Source organism: Cupressus sempervirens, chromosome 10 (genome assembly GCF_028749045.1).
Source record: "Cupressus sempervirens isolate cs-2001-9-10 chromosome 10, ASM2874904v1, whole genome shotgun sequence".
Taxonomy (NCBI): Eukaryota; Viridiplantae; Streptophyta; class Pinopsida; order Cupressales; family Cupressaceae; genus Cupressus; species Cupressus sempervirens.
The window spans coordinates 979,329,245-979,345,435 of NC_143127.1; positions in this window are offsets into that span (position 1 = coordinate 979,329,245).

A 16,191-nucleotide genomic window follows, 5' to 3' on the forward strand; every position below is an offset into this window, starting at 1 on the left:
ATCAACATGCAACCAATTAGAGAAATGGAAGAAATTGAGCAAGAAAAATGGATGAATCTCAATCATAGATTCATACCTAGCCCTAAGCCACCAAAGTCTTTAAAAGGGAGGAAAAGCCCTATAATTCATCATGAGAGAGAGAGAGAGAGAGAGAGAGAGAGAGAGAGAGAGAGAGAGAGAGAGAGAGAGAGAGCATTAGCATTAGAGAATGCATGCAAGAAGGTGATGCTAGGGAAGATTTTAAGGAAGTGAAAAGGGGTGAATTGATCAGTATACATTCAAGGTGACTTAGAAGAAGGACAAAATTGTAGAATTAGTTATTAGAATAGAGGATTAAGGATACAAAAATTTCATATTAGATTAGAAAGGATCAAGATGGACTGAATTGAGATCTAAAATCAGCAATATTAGATTGCTAGTATATCAGATCAAACATTCTACTGTACTTTCTAATAACTATATTATTAAGGTTGACTTAAAAGTCATTGTGAAATTCTTTAATAGGGTGACATTCCAAGTGAGTGTTCTAAAGTCCTTTATCTAGGCACACTTTTAATAGGGTGTTAAAATCCTTTAATAGGGTGGGATTTAAAAATCCTTTGTAAGCCTTCAACAGGTAGGCCTTTCATAGGGAAGATCATGAGAATGGTCAAATTATGTAACCTTAACAAGTGAGCTTTATTACTACAGTAGTAAAGAATTGTGTGTTTCATCCCCACCCCAATTTTACCTTCTCATTAGAGGGTTTCTAGTTAATCATATTTGGTGTCAAGTGTTTATGTGGATGCATTTACTTTACATGTTATTTCAATATGTCTATGCATGCATTTTTTTAAAGTTAAAATTTGTATTGATTAGAGATTAGTACTTTTGATTCACCCCCTACTCTTAGAAGTATAAATTTCTTATTTGAATTTCCAAGAATTTGTATCAAAGCCTAGTTCTCCTTAGGAGAAGCCTTAAAACTTGGGGAAAAGATCTCTAGATGGAGGTTTACAAGTTGGGAAAGACCATTGAGAACTAGGAGATTCAGATACATCTTTTATTTCAACAATTGAATGAAGCTTGAGATGCCTTGAGAAGTTCACTAAAGAGAAGGAAAGAGATTGGTATGGAAAAAAATGACACTCAATACAAAGAGATTGACACCACAAAGTTATTTTCAAATGGTAACTCTTGTAAATTTGATGCAAAAATTGTAGATCTCATGGATAAGAATAGAGTAGAAGATGATGAGATCAAAAATCTCAAGTTGGAACAAGAATCACAAGCTATATTGCTATTTGAGGTGATAGAAAAAAAGAAGAAAGCTATAGAATACAAGGCCATTATTGAAGAAGACAAGAGAATTTTGGCAAACAGATTGGAAGAAAAATCAACAGAGCTATCTAGGATCTCAAACATGCAATTGGAGACCCTAAGCCAAATGATGAATGCTCATCATGAGTTGAATGTCAAGGATATTGAGATAACTACATTGAAGTTACATAATGAGCAATTGTAAAATGACTTGAAAAGAGAAAAGGAGTTTGCTGAAAGTTTCAACAAGATAAATGAAGCCATCAAGTACTTTGAGCAACTACTGAAATCCCCTAGATCCAATAAAGAAACATCAAGATTGGAATACACAAGAACTAAAGAAGGAGAAACATCCAAAGCTGCTAAGGAAAGAACCAAAACCTACTTGTCATAATTGTGGAAAGAAAGGACACACAACTAATGTTTGCAAGAGAAAGAATGCAAGTCAAAATGATAAGCCAAAGAACATGACACATTGTCACAAGTGAAACAAAAAAGGCCATCAAGCACATGAATGTAGAACCAAAACCATGCATGCACCAAAATTTGAAGGACACTACTACAATTGTCAGAAGTTTGGACACAAAACCTTTGAATGTAGATCCAAGTGCACATGGTCATCAAACAAGGGAAGAAACCATGAAAATTCCTATAATTGGGATTACAATACAAGACATAGCTTTGATTATTATCAATAATATGGACACATCCTTGAGAAGATCATAGGAACACATTTCAATGGTAGCTACAATAGATGGTTGAGTCAAACTACATGCTTTAGTTGTTTGAAGACTAGTCATATCAGCAAGAATTGCCCAACAAGGACAAAGGTACCTAACTCAGAGTTTAATAAGGGAAAATGCAAGGTAGATGTTGAACACATCAGAGGAGAGATGAACAAAACATGGAGGAAGAAAGATGGATGCAACACATCTAATGAAGGGATCACTTCAGCTGAAAGTTCAAGTGAACACATCTCATTATACTAAAAAAAAAAGAGGTATGTGGGACTGATCTTTAAATTCTTCATCATATATCAGTTCCAAGACAAAGTTAGTGCTGAAAAGGAAAAATCAACATAAAAATAGATGCAAGTCAACAAGGAAAAACCAAAGGTCAAACTTTAAGTTTTCATATTATTACTAAGTGTGAAAAGTTCTCTTCAATTACTGAGTAAAATTCTAGTGTGTGCTGAGTTGTCAACCAAATTCAGTTGAAACTGAGTTAGTAGAAGCTACTGAGTGAAAGAAATTCCTATTGAAGCTAAGTAAGGGTAATTCTAATAGCTATTGAGTGATGGGAAAATCAATGGATAATGAGTGAAATAGAAATTGCATATAGGTCAAGTTTACAATTGGTAGAGATTATTATTTTTTAACTACCATGTTGCCCGTTTACTAGGTTTTCATCAATGACACTTTTTTCATTTTTCAATCTTTTTGTATTTTCCCCTTTTTAATTTTTTTTTAATTTTTTAATTTTTCAATTTTTTTTGGTATTACCAAGGTGCCTATTGTTAGGTTTTCACCAAGATAATGATTTTTTCAGGAGTTTTTGCAATTTTAAGACTTTTTTTAGGACTTGTATATATATAGAGAGAGCTTTTGAAATCAGATCAACTATAGAACCACTTTAGATGGAGAGTGTTGATGGGCTCCTTGAGCACCTCTCCCTTGGCTATAAAAAGTTGGTAAGCACTAGATCTAAACACTATAGTGACTATGTATGGACCAAGCCAGTTGGGTTTGAACTTCCCTTTTTGTACCCGTTGTTGCTAATTCTAAGGTTTTCTCTCAGAATGAGATCACCCAGGTGCAAGTCATGTGGCTTAACTTTCTTATTGTATCTTCTAGATATATGTTGCTGATAAGCTCAAAGATGATCACACACCACTTGTCAAAATTCATCTAAAAATTTGAGCTCTTGAAGCTAAGATATTCTGTAGTCATCATCAATAATGAGGCCCTTCATGGAGATTCTCAAAGTGGGAGTCTTGACCTCAATTGGATGCACAACATCTACTTTTTATACCAAAGCAAAGGGTGTTGTACCCATTGGAGTTTTGATACTAGTTCTGTAACCCCATAAATCTGGATTGATCTAAAAGTACTAGTCCCTCCAAAATTTGTTAACTGTGCGATGCAAGATCTTAAGGATGACCTTGTTGGATGCTTTTGCTTGAATTACCCTGGGGGTAATAAATAGAAAACCAATGTTGCATGATTCTAAATTTTTTGCATAACTCCTTAAGATCCTTGTTTTTAAATTGTACTCCATTATCAGTAATGATGGAGGAAGGTACACCATACCTACATATGATGTGATTCATGATGAACAGAGCTATAATTTTTCATTTTCTATAGAGAGAGGGACTACCTCTACCCACTTAGTGAAGTAGTTTGTAGCTATAATGATGAACTTATGTCCATTTGAAGAAGATGCTTGAATTTGACCCACAAGATCAAAGGCCCATTTTTGGAATGGCCACAATGTGATAGATAAAATTAGCTCCTTTGCTAGAGTGTGAATCAATTTTCAATGGAGTTGGCATTGTTTACAAGACTTGGATTATTTGATTGCCTCTTTCTCCATATTCAACCAATAGTAACTAGCTCTAATAAGCTTACAAGCTAGTGTCAAGCCATTAGAATGAGATTTGCAAATTCTCTCATGTACATCAATTAATGCACGTTTGGACTTATCGAGTTCTAAACACTTAAGGAGTGTTTCATTGAGATCTCTCACGTACATCAATTAATGTACATTTGGACTCATCGAGTTCTAAACAAGTTGTTAGCAATAATAACATACCGTGAAGCATTGCAGATCTGGTGACATTTTTCATTTCGAGTTAGATTGTAGAGGATGGTTTACTCACACAAGTAAGAGTGTATATGGTGGTAGTGGGATGAGTCATGTCCTACAATAGAATAGATCATCCAAGATTCAAGGGAATTATAAGCAAGATAGAGTAACATTTCCACTAGGAACTCATGTCATAGATCATTCTTTGGCATCTATAACATGGAAGCAAGAGTAGCCATTACATCAATCACTTTGTTATCTGCTCGAGGAATTTGATGAAAAGTGATATGAGCAAAGTATTTCTTCAGGTCATCCACCCTGTGTTTACAAGGTATCAATTTCTCATCCTTTTTCTGATACACATCATTGACTTGGTTGAATATGAGTTGTAAATCACCAAAGATGTTTAATTCATCCACTCACCATTTAACTATAATCTTCATGCCATTAATTAGAGCCTCATATTTTGTGATATTGTTTGTACAAGGAAATATAATCTTGTACACCTTAGGTAGTGAATACCTCTATGGTGTTATGAATAAGAGCCCAACACCAGATCCTTATTGTGTGAAGGAATTGTTAAAGAACATCACCCAAGTTTGGTGTGTAGTCATTAGAATTAATTCATTAGGGAAATCAATGTTTAGTAGAAGAAGACTCTGCATTGGTGTTTGTGCTAACTAATAAGTTATCATTTGTCCTTTAATAGTCTTTTTTTCAACATATTGAATGTCAAACTTGCTTAATATCATGACCCACTTAGCCAACCTTTATGTTAGAGCTGCCTTGCTAAGTAAGTACTTCAGTGGATCAATTTTAGCAATTAGTTACATAGTATAAGCAAGCATATAGTGTCTCAACTTTTGGGAAGTAAAGATGACTACCAAGCAAGCCTTCTTAATGATGCTATAATTCATTTCATAAGAAATCAATGTGCTCTTTCCTTGTTACCATTATCTTCCTAAGATAGCAAAATACCAAGAGATGACTTTGTTGCTAAGATGCACAAAATCAGAGGCTTCCTATATATAGGAGACATCAAGATTGGTGGATTAGCAAGGTATTGCTTTATCTATGTTAAGCTCTTATATTTCACACCTTTGTGTAGAGTCTTAGTAAAAGGTTGTGACCTATCCACCAACTGTGAGATGAATCTATGAATGGATTGAAGTCTTCCTTGTAAGCCCCTCATTTGACTAATATTATGGGGTGGAGGCATGTCCATGATTGCTTGGACTTTCTCTAGATCAACCTTGATTCCTTTTGCAGACACAATATAACTAAGTAATTTCCTAGATGTTACACCAAATGCACTTTTCTTGAGATTAAGTCTCAGACTAAATTTCTCCATATGATCTAGGATGGGTCCCGTATCTTGAAGGTGAGTGTTACATTTTATGCTCTTAACCAAGGTATTATCGACATAGTTCTCCATGGTCTTATGCATCATATCATGAAAGATCATAGTACTTTCCCTATGATATGTAGCACCAACATTTTTTGGGCTAAACAACATCACATTCCAATAGAAGGTTCCCCATGCATAAGTAATAGTAGTCTTTTCCTAATCTTCTCTTCCAATTTTGATCTGATTATAACCAAAAAATGTGTCCATGAGTGAGTACATTTCATATCCTACTATCATGTCCACTATCATGTCAATGTCAGGGAGTGCAAAATCATCCTTCAAACATGCTAAGTTCAAATCTCATAAATCTATACAAACTCTAATGGATTTGTCATGCTCAAAGACTGGAACAATGTTTGATATCCATTTAGCATAATCAATAGCATAGATGAATCCAAATTTTAGAAGCTTTTCTAGTTCATCTTTGACTAGTAATGCAACATGAGGATGCATTTTTCTAAGTTTTTGTTTGATTGATTTAACTCCTAGAACAATAGATAAATGGTGCATTATGAGGTCAAGATCCAAGCCTGGCATGTCTGAGTATGTCCACACAAAATTATCAACAAATTCCTCTTTTTCTTTTAGAGATAGCAACTGCGCAAGATGTATCATGTGAGGTTGTTCCTCTATTCCCAAATTGATTGACTATGTTGGCTCTATCAATACTAGTGATATTTCCTAAAAATGACTAGGAAGTGCATCAAATATCTCATTTGCAAGCACCTCAAAGAGGTTTTCATCATTGGATATGTCTTTTATTTTTACTATTTTAGGTTCTAACACTACCACAATGTGGTTTTCACCATCAAACCTTTTTTTTTTTATTGTATGAGTAAGATATTTGATGTTAGCTTTAGTCATGTTGATGCTTTTTTTGCTAGAGGAAGACATTATAGGTTTGACAATGTTTAAGTAGTAGGCAAGAGCATAGTCATTTTGGAATTCTAGTCTATGAGCTCAGGATAGGTGAGTGAAAGAGATGTGGTAGGTTCAATAGTGTCCACAATGTAGTCATTAAATGCATGGACAAGCAATTCAAGACCTAGAGCAACTTCGTCAAAAAGTGTGTTCGAATACCTCTGAGTTCTAATGTCATTAATTGAAGACATGATGACACTAGTTGGATAAGATTCATTTGACCTAACCCTAGATGATTGACCTACTTCAAGGATATTTTCATAGACATGAACTTGATCTATGTCTTTGTTTGTAGGTGCTTTGGAGAGAGAGTTGAATTCATACTCTCGAAATCTATGCTACATGGTGACAGACTATAGAATTACCCAATAGTGATAGGGAAAAATTTTCCTTCATCATATAAATTTTTAAAAAGGTACTCAATGTGTAAAGCATGACTAGACTCTCCTTGTTTTTATTAGGTAGGATGTAAATTAGTAGCATCATCATAAGAAATACTATCACTATCTATGGTGCTGACATGTGGTAAAAAGTCATATGGTTCTGCAAAGAATTTAGCATGATCATCAAGAATGGGATAAGGATAAGGATCCTCATCACCAACATTGTCTTCATGGTCATTAGAATCCACTTGTTACTCATTTTCAAATGAATTTTTGGGTTTTGGTATAAATTTGTTAATCCCTAGATGGAAGGGAATCTTCTTGAAGCCTAGATCAGATGTATCTCAATTCCTCCTAGCTATCACTTTGATAGGATCAACCAGGTCATTTTTGGTGCATCCAATAGGACTAATCCCCTTGTCGCCAAAGGATTTCATGAGTTTAAGACCTGGACCATACATTTCAGGAGTAATTTTATGAGACTATTCTGTGAGGTCAATTGGAGTTTCCTCTTTATATATCCATGCAACAAGGGCTCTATTTTCATCTTCCTCCTTGAGAGGTACAATAGCTTTGACAAAGGTACCATTGTACTTAGTTTGAGGTGCCAACACAAAAGGTCTCTTCATTTCAAATGGTCTCCCATAATGATGGTGAGACTCAGGAAGAGATGTCAAAAACAAAATTGGTTCTATGTGATATTCACTCATTCCAATTTCTTTCAGCTTGAGTGACTGCTCGATTTACTTCAGCTTGGTATCATGATGGTCTATAGACTCCCTATTAGAAAGTACAAAATTTTCAATAGTTTTTAACATGTTACATGTATAGCTAGTACTTGCAGGTATGGTGACTTTAGAGCCATGAAATGGGAACTTTATGCATTGATGGTAAGTGGAAGGCACAACTCGTATCTCATGTATCCATGGTCTTCCTTGCAATATGTTGTAGGCTAAGGGAATGTCAAGAACCTAACAAGTGACATCCCTTTCTATAGGACCAACATGGATAGGAAAAACCATGAGATCTAAAGATTTTTGCTTGACTTAGTCATATGCTTTGATAGTTATCTTGTGGCTAGGATCAGTGGACTCTTCAAAATAGTCAAATTATTTGAGTAGAGAAGGAGAGAAAATGTCTAAACTAGCTCCATTATCAATGAAGACACAAAAAAATATGTTTCTAGTGTATCATGACCTCAATGTGTAGAGGTTGGTTGTGCAGATGACTTAGTGAATTGTCATCTGTCATGTCCCTTTTTCAAATAATTAAAATAATAATCTTTGCTAAGGCAGGCAGGCCCAAAAAGGTGAAGTTTCAAAAAAAGGGGTTAATATTTGGAAACCAATGGACTAATAAATGAAATATTATTATTAAAATATGTTTTATTAACCCCTCTTGGATGTGAGTTAGGGTTACGCCCTCTTTTAAGGGATTTGGAGGCATTTTGGGCTCATTCCAGAACTTGATTTTTGCTCATTGCTTTGTTGTTCTTCAAAGGCTGCCAAACCTATGGAGAAGGAGACCCAAGGATGGGATTTTGTAGGTTTATAGGAAGGTTGAGGATGAAATTTTAAAGCCATTCCATGTGCAAGCTCATGCAGATTTTTCCCTTGTGCTGAACAGTGGAAATTTGTGAGTTTTCGGGTGTGTTTTTTGTAAGAATTTGGTGTTTTCAGTTGAGTATTTCATATTATTTTGGGTTGCTACTATATTTTAGACATTTAGATGTTAAAATAGAGCTGAATATATGTATTGGATTATGGTTAAGCTTTTATGATAGATTATTAGTGTTTTGTGGTGTTTTCGAGCTATTTTGTGTTATTTTTGGGAGCCCGATGAGCATTATTTTTGTCCTTCGTTTGGGAGCTGAAATTTCTTTTAAAAGTCCACTTTTAGATTTATTAATAATATGTGAAGCTGTGAAAATTTTGGCACTATTTTGGGCATACCCGATTTGGGGTTTATTGAGAAATTGGTGGATCTTTCAAATATTGGTTTTTTGATTTTAAAAATCTGATTAGAAGCTTGAAATATCATATAAAATTAGAGAAAGGGACATTTCAGTGGTATCAGAGCTATGATCTTGCCAGCTTGAGGGTTTGTAGAAGTTTGCATGCAACTAAGTGAAAGAGAAAAGAGATATTTGCATCGAGAAAAGAATAAATTTTTTTGGATCAAACCTCTAGTTGAAAGTAAAAGTACAACATCCAAGGAAGGAAAAAGTATGGCTGATCTAGATGAGATGGAAAAGAAATTCTTCCAAGACATCCAAAATACTCAAAAGCAAACAATGGTGAGTTTGGCAAAAACTAGAGAGGCTTTGCGAATATTGACAGAAAAACTGCAAGGAGTTGCATCTATTAATGAGAAAGGAAGAACTTCAGAGGAGCCAATAAATTTGAAACCCACACCCTCTAAATTAACAAAAACTACTTTCCTACCTACAGATGAGCCACCAGTGCCAAATCTAAACCTTAATCCTGTGGAAGAGGTTATAGGTAATTTGATTGCATTAAGAGCTACTTAGAATGGCTTAGATGATGACTTTCATAGTTTGGTTCCTTTTAGAGAATATGTGGATATGATGAACACTTTGATGCCCAAGAAAGAGTATAGGAGGGAGAATAACATAAGTGGAAGAGAACTCAAAAATAAAATAACAAAGTTTATAGCACCTACTTTTGATGGAACAAATAAAATTTTAGCTAGAGCATGGCTACAAAAATTATAGACCTTCTTCACACTTAACCCCATGAAGGAGAATGATTTTGTTCAATTTGCAAGTCTACAATTGGAAGATGCAACCTATGATTGGTGGTATCATGGAATGACTACTCAAGGTCATGATCAGGTAACTACATTTGATGATTTTAGTCAAAGAGTGATAGATAGATCTGACCTCAAGGATGATGAAGAGTATTTTAAAGAATTGTCAAAGTTGAAGCAAACCAAATCAGTTAATGAGTATATAGAAGAGTTTGGGAAAAGGTCAAGTGCACTATATTGAAGTAGCTTCAGAATCTGATTTAGATGAGCATGAGGAATTTCATGACACTAAGGAGGAGGAAGAAGAAGAGAAAGAAGAAGAAATCAGCAAGGATGGCACTTTAGCAGCATTATCAGGAGTCCCAAGATACCATCCCTTTCAAATTCAAGGGGTACCGACAAGGAAAAGGTTGACAGTTCTTCTTGATACTGGGGCAACTTACAATTTTATTGATGAGGGATTTGTCATGAAAAGAGGGCTTAAAGAAGAAGATTTTGAGGGATTCAATGTTACTGTAGCTGATGGATTCACTATACCTTGCACATGGGTGGTGAAACAACTCAAGATGACCTTAGGAGATTATGAGTTATGTGATGACTTCTATGTTGTTGGCATTGGGGAGATAGATCTTGTATTGGGTGTTCAGTGGTTGCACTCTATTGGAGGCTATTACATGAACCATCAAACTATGGAGTTTAAATTTCATTCCAATGGGAAAGAAGTCTTATTGAGAGGTTTATCAAATGGAGCACCTAAGGTGGTCTCTGCAAAGAGGATGGAGATCACTTTTTGAAGAGGACAAGTAGCATGGGCAGCAGGAGTCATAACCCATCCAGCAAGCTCTCCAAATAATCAAGGTAATTTCCATTTTGAAATTCAAAATATTCTTGATAAGCATAATATAGTTTTCAATGACTTGCCTCCAAGATTACCACCAGGTAGAGGTTTTGAGCATGTTATAGAGTTAGAACAAGGTGCCAAACAAGTTATAACAACCTCATACGGCCATCCAAGGGGTTATAAGGAAGAAATTGAAAAAACTATTAAGGAACTCCTAGAAATGGGATTCATAAGGCCTAGCTCTAGTCCATTTGCATTATCTATGGTACTTGTCAAGAAAAAGGATGGTATAATGAGAATATGTATATATTGTAGGGCTCTAAACAAGAAGACCATAAAGAATAGGTATCCCATACCACACATAGATGAACTCATTGATGAGTTACATGGTGTTGTATACTTCTCAAAAATTGACTTAAGATCAGGGTACCATCAAATTCGAATGAGGAGTGAAGATGTGGAAAAGACTGCTTTCAGATGTTACTATGGGCACTTTGAATTTCTTGTTATGTCATTTGGCCTCATTAATGCACCTGCAACATTCCAATCTTCTTTGAATAGGGTATTTAGCCAAAATCTTCGAAAATTTGTTTTGGTATTTTTTGATGATATCTTGATTTCCAGTAAAACATGGGAAGAACATCTTAAGCACATAGACACTATTTTGGGAATCTTGAAGCAAAAATCCTTCTATGCTAAGCTATCTAAATGTGAGTCTGGTTTGATAGAGATCCTATATTTGGGACATATTATAAGTTCTAAAGGAGTATAGGTTGATCAACAAAAAATCCAGGCAATTTTGGATTGGCCTCCACCCACTAATCTTACACAGTTGAGAGGTTTCTTCAGATTGTGTAGCTACTATAGGAGATTTTCCAAGGGATTTTCTCAGCTTGCTTCCCACATGACTGATTTGACAAAGAAATGACCTTTTGTTTGGATAGAAGAGGCACAAAAAATATTTGATAAGCTTAAGGAGGTAATGAGTTCATGCCCTATGCTTGCAATTCTAGATTTCTCTTTATTGTTTATTGTCGAATGTGATGCTTCTAGAGAAGGTATAGGGGTTGTCCTAACTCAAAGGGGACATCCAATAGAATTTGAGTGTAGAAAACTAAATCAATTAGAGAAAGGTTACTCCATCTATGATAAGGAAATGTTGGTAATCATGCATGCACTTAATAAGTTTAGACAATATTTGGTATGTGGGAGATTTATTGTAAAGACAGACCATAATAGCCTTAGGTTCTTCTTGAAAAAAAGGGATTTGAATGATCATCAAAAAAAATGGGTAAGAAAATTGTAAGCTGATGATTTTGATATTAAATACATGAAAGGAAATAATAATGTGGTTGCTGATGCTCTCTCAAGAAAGCCCACTCTGTGTTCCTTAACATCTATCTCTGTTGATTGGAAAGTCTTCATAATTTTAGAGTATGCTAAAGATTTATTTTCCACCAAGATTTTGAACAAGTTAGTGGATGATAATAGGTACAAGGTTGTTGATGAATTGATTTATTACAAGAACAGGATCTTCTTAGTGCTAGGATAAAAAACTAAGGAGAGGATATTGAGGGCCTTTCATGACACACCTTTGGCTGGTCATCAGGGATACTTCAAAACATACAAGAAAATTTGAGATTGATTTTTATGGAAGGGTATGAAGGAGGATGTCCTTAAACACATTAAGGAATGTATGACATGCCAACAAAGCAAGAGTGAGAAAAATTTTCCTATAGGGTTGTAGCCACTTCCTATTCTTGAAAAAAATGAGAAAATATTTCCATGGATTTCATCACTAGGTTGCCCAAGGTTCAAGGTAAGGATTGCATATATGTGGTGGTAGATAGATTAACTAAGTATGCACATTTATTTCCTATCACATCTGATTTCAAGGCATCACAAGTGGCCGAATTGTTCTTCAAGGAAATTTTTAGATTACATGGCTTGCCTAGAAACATTGTCAGTGAGCGAGACAGTAGATTCCTCAGCTCTTTTTGGAAGGAGCTCTTTCATTTGGCAAGAACTGAACTCACTCTCAGTACTAACTATCACCCTCAAACAAATGGACAAATAGAGATAGTTAATAAATGGAGAGGGATATTTTAAGAACTATGTTTCAAATCAACAACATGCTTGGGGGAAATGGTTGCACTTAGGGGAGTATTGTTACAGTACATATCATCACATGAAATTGGTATGCCTCTTTTTCATGCTCTTTATGTATATGATGCCCTTTCCTTTGTTGATCTAGTAATTTTAGATAGCAGAGTACCTATAGCAAGTAATTTTGTCAAGCAAAGCCAAGACATAATAAGGTCCCTCAAGGATAATCTACAACATACACAGAACCAACAGAAGTTGTATGATGATAGAAAAAGGACCAAAAGATCTTTTAAGGTGGGAGATTTAGTATTTTTTAGGTTGTAGCCATATTAACAAAGCACCTTGAAGAAGAGTGGGGCAAAGAAACTCAAGACAAGGTTCTATGGGCCTTATAAGACCACCAAGAGGGTAGGAGAGGTAGCTTATGAATTGGAGCTCCCACCAAACAGCAAAATACATAATATTTTCCATGTATCTTGCCTGAAGAAAGTTCTAGGCCAAAAAATCATAGTATCTACAGAATTACCACCTCTTGATGATGAAGGGAAATTAGTTTTGATACCAGAAGAGATTTTGGATACAAGAGAGAAAAGATTGAGAAATAGGAGCATCATAGAGCATTTGGTCAAATGAAAAGGATTACCACTGGAGGATGCAACTTGGGAAGGAGCACATATTCTTGAGCATTCCAACTTTCATTGCTTGAGGACAAGAAATATTTGGGAGGGGAGGACATGTCATGTCCCCTTTTCAAATAATTAAAATAACAATCTTTGCTAAGGCAGGCAGGCCCAAAAAGGTAAATTTTTAGAAAAAGGGGCTAATATTTGAAAACCAATGGACTAATAAAAATTTTTTTTTTATTAAAATATGTTTTATTAACCCCTCTTGGACATGATTTATGGTTATGCCCTCTTTTAATGGATTTGGAGGCATTTTGGGCTCATTCCAGAACTTGATTTTCGCTCATTGCTTTGTTGTTCTTCAGCAGAGGCTATCAAACCTGTAGAGAAGGAGGCCCAAGGACAAGAGTTTTTAGGTTTTCATGAAGGCTAAGGATGGGATTTTAAATCCATTCCATGTGCAAGCGCATGTAGAGTTTTCCCTTGTGCTGAATAGTGCAAATTTGTGAGTTTTCAGGTGTGTTTTTTTGTAAAATTTTGTTGTTTCTGGTTGAGTATTTCAAATTAGGTTGGGTTGCTGCTATATTTTAGACATTTAGATGTTAAAATAGAGATGAATATATGTATTGGTTCATGGTTAAACTTTTATGATAGATTATTAGTGTTTTGTGGTGTTTTCGGACTATTTTGTGTTATTTTTGAGAGTCCGATGAGCATTATTTTTGTCCTCCATTTTGGAGCTGTTGTGTAAATGTTATACAGATCTAGAAATGTTATTTTGTAGGCTTTTATGCTACCAATTTTTTTTTTTAAATTTGCACTTTCAAATTTATTAATAATATGTGAAGCTGTGATATTTTTGGCACTATTTCGGGCATACCCGATTTGGGGTTTATTGAGAAATTGGTGGATCTTTAAAATATTGGTTGTTTGATTTTAAAAAATTGATTAGAGACTTGAAATATCATATAAAATTAGAGAAAGGGACATTTCATCATCCTCCTCAGAGGACATATAGTAAGGTTATGTTAGATGACCTACCATAGATTGAAACCTCTCAAGATCAAGATCTTGAGGTATGTTTGCCTCACTGAGGGCTTTGTTGAGAATCTTCCTATGAGCAAGTGAGATTTTGAGCAGTTCAAAAATCATGATTTGAGCATATGTTTGTTATAACTGATCGAGGATACTGTAGCTAGTAGCCGCAAAAGTTGTTGCAAGTTTTGTTCCTTTGCCAAATGGATCCACAAGAGTTTTGTCTTTGTGTTGTTCTAGCTTAGAATTAGAAAGCACAAGGCCTTTGAGTACTAACTTGGCACGAGAATGCGTAACATCATTGGCACAAGATTTTGATGGTTCATTGTTAGATGTATTAGAACTAGGGCCCCTTAAGATGAATGGTGTCTTAGGTTTAGTTTTGTCTTGTTTTCCGTTGATGGTTATAACTTCACAATACTCAACATCCACCAATTCAACCATGTGGAATATCTCATCATCATCATTAGAGTATATATATTTGATCTTGTTATTAGATTTTTGTTTTGAGTTTTCTCCTTTTTCATAAGACGGGAATGACTCCTTGAAAGCCTGGTGATCTATGTTCTTGTTATGTCCATCCACAACAATGTCACCATCATTGATTAGGTCTTGGAATTTGTGATGCAAGTTGATGCAATTTCTTATTTTGTGACCTTTGTTCTAGCGCTATTCAAAAAATTTAGTTTTGTTCCACCATGGTGGTTGTGGTTGTTGATCATAATAATGAGAGTTATCTAATGGAGAAATGAGCTTTTTTTGTAGCAAGGTCTTGAAGACCACATCCAAAGGTTCACCCATAGGCGCATATGTTGGAAATATAAGAGGAGTAACTGAGGGGTGGGGGGGGGGGGGGACGAATCACTTACCACTAAAATAAATCCTAGATCCCTTAGATGTCAACCATGAAATTTAGACTAATAAAATTGATCATTGCTGAAACTCAGTAAACACACAAAAATTGTTGTAACTTGATAAATGCATATTGTGAATTACTTTAGTAAATCTTAAGATGTTATTGGTAATTACTTGAAAGCATGAGGAAAATAACATGAACACATAAGACACCAAGATTTAACGTGGAAACCCAATTTGGAAAAAATCACCAATGTAACTAATTACTATTTTTCACTCTTCTAAAGTGAGCCCTGTTAGAAGCCAACCCTATTAAAGGTTACAAAACACACTATTAGGTGTTAAAGGATTTAATCACTCTGTTAGGAGTGGCCTTGCAAAATGTTTTGAAACAATTTAATGGAATTGCTACCTTGTTAGAGGATTTACAAATGGTTGTTAAACCAACTCTGTTAAGAGATTTTAGTTCACTGCTATAATGGTTAGAGAGTAACAATGAAATGACCTAATTTGTGATGCAACTAAATTGCTAATTATAGATCTCTACTCTGGTTCATACTTGATCCTTCTTTGATTGAATAATACTTTTTCGTTCCACAAGGATATCTACTTTATCCTTCAAGTTCACTTCCTCTCCTTTTATCTCTTTCAATCAACTTATTCAACTTGCATCTCATACACATTTTTAAATCATAGCTTGACCTTTTACTTATACCTTTTAGATTATCAAATAAGCTCAAATAAAAATTAGAATAGCCAATATTCATCATCTTAGTTAGGTAGAATCAATAGGTAAAATAATTGAACTTTACATGCCAAAATAAGAAAATCATTTGGTAGCCAACCCTACTTGATAGAAATTGATTCTAAAGGGATTTCTTGTGTACACCAATAGAAGCTTGGTTAACACTATGAACTTACCAAAATTCCTTTGGTAACTGAGTGAACTCGGTTAATACTGACTCTATTCAACTTTCCCTTTGTTAACCAAGTGAGCTTGGTTAACACTCTTTTCTGCTTAACTTCCTTTGATACTCCAATGAGCTGGGTAGAAACTACTTTTTGCATAGAGTAAAATTAGAAATGTTCAGTAGACTAGGAAAACTATCTTCACTGACCAAGTAAGCTCAACATGCACTAACTATC